Source organism: Malus domestica, chromosome 06 (genome assembly GCF_042453785.1).
Source record: "Malus domestica chromosome 06, GDT2T_hap1".
NCBI lineage: Eukaryota > Viridiplantae > Streptophyta > Magnoliopsida > Rosales > Rosaceae > Malus > Malus domestica.
The window spans coordinates 31,486,054-31,491,217 of record NC_091666.1 but is presented as its reverse complement, the minus strand read 5'-3'; positions in this window follow the sequence as shown (position 1 = coordinate 31,491,217).

Sequence of the window (5,164 nt, the reverse complement as noted above, 5' to 3'; positions counted from 1 at the left end):
ATGAGCCAACAAATCGTAGTAGATGCGTTATTGTGATTCAATAGTGCAACATTGTAGCAAAGCTTATTCAATATTCTCAAACAAACCTATATTATTCACAATGTTTTTTGTCTCTCTCTATTATCATGATTATTAATATGATGAGCAATTTTTTCAACTTAGGAACGATCAAATCAGCCTGACCATATGCTGTCCAATCACAGTATTTTCCCATTCTTTTCTTTTTTTCTCTTGAAGAAAACGTCATACAGTAAACCAAAGTTCAACAGTATTTGAAGTGTAAAACTCTAAATTCAGTGGATGGTGAGCCTATTTTAACTGTGATTATGTGGTAGATAGATCAAGAAAATAGTGAATGGTAGGTAACTTTGTTAGAATTTACGCACCGACCAAACTAACGCGATTTCTAAGAACAGTACTAATTAGAATCAGAATGGTGATTTTTAAAGGCATTGGAACGAGGGTTACAAGAATGTACATGCAATATGCGATAGGTATGTTCTTCTCGCGAAGCCGGTGTGCAAATTAAACAAAACATGGGAGTGATGAGGGGGAATGGTTGATGTGACAAAGCAAGCACGAGTTGGGGGGTGCTATACTAAACAGCCATGCTTATGAAGGCGCCACCTGAGGTGGTGAGCAATTGGGATGGACAATGCCAATAAATTGCTCTTTGGCCTTATTTACCAACCCTACTCAATTTTGGACCCTAAATTTCCGGTACCCGAAACTCAGTGTACTCTGTCCCAAGGCTTACATGCTCTGCATCTTCCACGTGGCTATTCCGTGTAGCAATGTTGACGATTGCCCTGGTAAAGTGATCACTGAGTCACTGAGTCTCTCTCACTCTGGGACCCCTCTTGTCTTCTTCTCCAAGGTGTTGCTTTTATCCTATGCATTGTATAGGGCAGGACCAACATGCAGGACTGGTTAATTGTAGCCTGCAGAAGATACAGCGCAGTAGAATGTCCTTCGAGGATTCGAGGTAGAACAGTAAAAAACACAATAGGATTAGTAACCCTAATGCATGCGAAGTAATTCCAGTTCATACGTCCTAAAAGTCGGACTTCAACAAGTTATCTAGTTTTTTCTTTTTACCTAAACTTTGGAAACTTACAATTTTCACCATCTTTTTGCATGCGAATGACTTACATGAAATGAATAAAAGGTCAAACATGTATATATAGGGTAATGTTATTCACACATTTCTTTTTACATTTCATACACACTATAAATTTATGTTATTTTATCTTCTTCAGTTCATTCAATTCGACTGTCAGAAATTAAAAAGGTGGAAGGTAAAATGGGGTGTGTGTGGATAGCACCACCCTATATATAATCCACATAAACACTCAATAGAGGTCAAGGACGGAGCTAGAAAAAAAATTTAGTGGGGGCAACCCGAAAATCAACTAAAAAATCATTATTATAGTATAGCTTATACCCAATATGATAATAGGGATGATTTCAAATGATAAGAAAAATATTAATAGATGATTACGCGGGAGTGAGGTTTTTCGGTTTGAATGACAGAACAAGAGCACTTTTGGTCATATAATATTTGATATGGAGTATACACAGTATGAAAGTATGTTGGATACTATATACATATATTTTCTTTAAAAATAACGCGTGTGTATTATGTAATTGTAATCTACAACTTAACAAACGAACCGCTTGAGTGGGGGCATATGCCCCCAGTAAGCCTTCATTGGCTCCGTCCATGATAGAGGTCCATACATGCAGTGCTTGAAATATCCATTGTCACTATTTCTGTTGAAATGTCTGAAAAATCAAAGATCGATATGGAAAGGGAGTGTAAAATGCAAACTTCACCTTATATCAGCGAGATATAGGAAAATTGGTGAATATCGACGATATTTACTGATTCAATACATATATTTTGCCGGAACCGTTGCATATTTCTAACTTTTGATTTTTTTTGAGAAATTTTTCTCTAATTTCAACTAAATTTGACTGAGTTGATATACACATCCATTGCAAATTTCCATAATTTCTATCAAATGCAACCGACATCGATATATCCAGCTATATTTCTCTAAATTTGCATATTGATATTTCTACCTATATCGATATTTTAAATACGGCATGTATGACACAGTAAGTTAAATGTTTATAAAACCCTAATAGTTCTCCAACATTTTTGTCCGTTATTTCATTTCTAAATTATTCAATTCAAAGTCAGAGATAAACACGAGTTTGCAAATACAGTGTCCTGGGGTGGATCATAGTATATAATAGGGTGAGGAAACTGTAAATTGTAACTCTTTTACATGTGAGAAAACCCACATACTCTGAGTCAAATAAAGGGTCGAACATTTATATATACTGACTAGAAATTTCAACTTGAAGCTTGGCATATCGCTTCAGATTCACCCTATATATGTGTAGAGATGAAATTAATCATCCTACCTGCCATCACATATCGTTTTCTCGTCTGGCCTCTTTATATATATGACTGCGACTCGACCCCAGTAATATAAGTGCCCAACAGTGGTCCATGCTTGAAAGACCACTGTAGTAACAGCAGTCTACTTGTACTAGTGGAGACTGTAGCTTCTGCGTAGCTACGACTCTCAAGTTCCAGAGAGATCTGCATATGGAAAACGCAGTGCATGCAAAAGATTTGGTGGAGATTGCATGGCCACACACTATATAATTTTACATCATGCTATGTAACCCTAAATTATTGTATTGGTTTCTTCTTATGTATTCTCAAAACTTGAGGTGGGTAAAATGTGCAACCGAGTTAGGCCTAACAAACAAGTTGTGTTTGTTGTATTCATATTATATTGTTATCGTAACAGATCGTGTCGTGTCAAATCTATTATCATAACACTTTCTCAAGAGGTGACCCGAAAGCGACCAAATTTGTAACGCGTTGTATCGTTTGTGTCGGATGTACATGTTATGCAAAAAATTATCATGCCCAATGTCTACATCTAGCAAACAACATCTTATCGGGTGACCCGATAACCACCCAACTCATTGACGGATTTTTAACAGGTGAACCAATAATGACTCGAATCGTTAACAGGTTGATCTGAAACCTGTTATTTTTACATTGCCTAGATATTTTTACATTGTCTCGTATTGAGGTTAACGAGTTGTGCAAGAAATTGTAAAGCTTAAATTGAGCCTATAACATTCATGATTAGCCGGGATCTGATACCAATTCACGGCCGAATATTTCTTTCAATGTTTCTAACATTTCGGTCACATATTAACATAACAAAAATACTGTGAATTGATACGTCCTACCAAACAATCTTTTGCCTTTTTCTTTTTAACTTAGTATCTAGCTTCTAGGTTAGGGAACAGGGTAATATCAAGGCTGAATGTCCAACTTTTTCAGCGTCATGGAAGATGCCAACAGCGTTCACCTTGCACCCATATGCATTGCTACACTCCATACTATGTCAAGTTAACTTCAACTCCAAGTACCTACTAACAACATCAACCTCCTACTCTTTGTCGTTAGTGGCAGTTAAATTTCCGAGTAAGTTGTAGCAATGATCCCTCAACTTCAATCAAATTGGAGCAATGGTCCCTCAACTAAAAATTCATTACCCTTGGTCCCTCAACTTATCAAAATATGTAGCTATAGTCCCTTTCATCAATTTCATCAAAATTTTGTCAAAATAAGTTATGTTGGAATAACCATTTATATAATTAGGGTCCCTCAACTCATCAAAGTGTGTAATTATGGTCATTTTCGTCAACTACGTCAAAATTTTTGTCAAAACGAGTTATGTTGGAAGGACCATTGCTACAATTGATAAAGTTAAGGGACCATTTCTCCAGGTGAATTAAAGTTGAGGGACCAATGGTAATGAATTTTTAGTTAAGGGATCATTGCTCAAATTGAGTTAAAGTTAAATGATCATAGCTACAATCTATTCTAAATTTCCAGTTTCCGATCCCTGTGATGAGAAAAGGATGACAGAAGAAGAGTTAACAATATGACCCGATACCCGAGGTAGACCCTCCCGAACATACAAACGAACACCGGTGTGAATTGCGCCAAGAAAGAAAAGAAAAAGAGAAATGATAACATAATTATGAGAATATGACATTTCAATTCACACTCTAACAAACTATGAAGTCAAGCATTCTGAAAATACTTCAACTTGAAAGCTTCATGATCTTAAGCATGAAAGAAAAACCCTTCACCATCACATCATGCAATCATCAGTTACAGTTTCTACTTGCAGAAAATTTCCAATCGTTTCCGTTTCCACTGCGAGTTTTCATGAGTCAATATTATATCATATTTAATCCTATTCTTAGTTGGATTTTATATGTTTTTGAAAGAGTTTTGATATTTTCTTTTATGTTTTGATTGTAGGTGATGCAAAATCTACTTTGCTTAAAAAGGTGACAAAACGATGAAATCTTGGAGTGATTCCAATTGGAACCGATTCTTTAAAGAGTGAAGATGATTGCGTCAAAATTTTAGCTCTAAATTCCAAGCCATTTGATCATGGCAATTAATGAAGGCAAATGTGCAGAGTTGCCAGATTGACGTTTTGGGCTTGTTTGGACCATAAGTAATTGAAGATGATGTTTTTCGAAGAAAATTTCTTTTACAAAGTTGAAGCGGACGTCCTAAGCTTTCCCATGCTACCTTGCAAGCCTAATTCGGTGGTGTCAGTCAATGGGTTGACATTAATTGCGGATTAGTTTACCAAATTAGAATAGGAATATGTTTTCTAGTTATATTATTTTAAGGTAGGATTCAGATTCTAGGTTTATCTATATGTTGAGTTTGGAGCCCTAGAGAGCCAGAACGTTTTTCGAATATAGAAAGAGAGCTTTTGGTGATCAATAACTTTGTTCTACAATGGTGTTTTCTATCTTTTCTTAATAATACTTTTGGCATTCAATTATGATTATGTGTAACTAATTCTCTTTGCTAGGTCGAGGCCACAAACCTTAGCATGAATATGTATTTATGCATGATTGCTATGAATTTTCAATCGTTGATTTTAAACCATCAATATATCTTGATACTTGATCACCATTATGATGTGTAGAGAAGTAATTGGATGCAATTTTTTTTTTTTTGGAATGTCACCCTGAAATTGGTTAAAGCTTCTTGTTGTTGGAAATTGACTTAAGGCGGCTCCTAAGGGTTGCATGG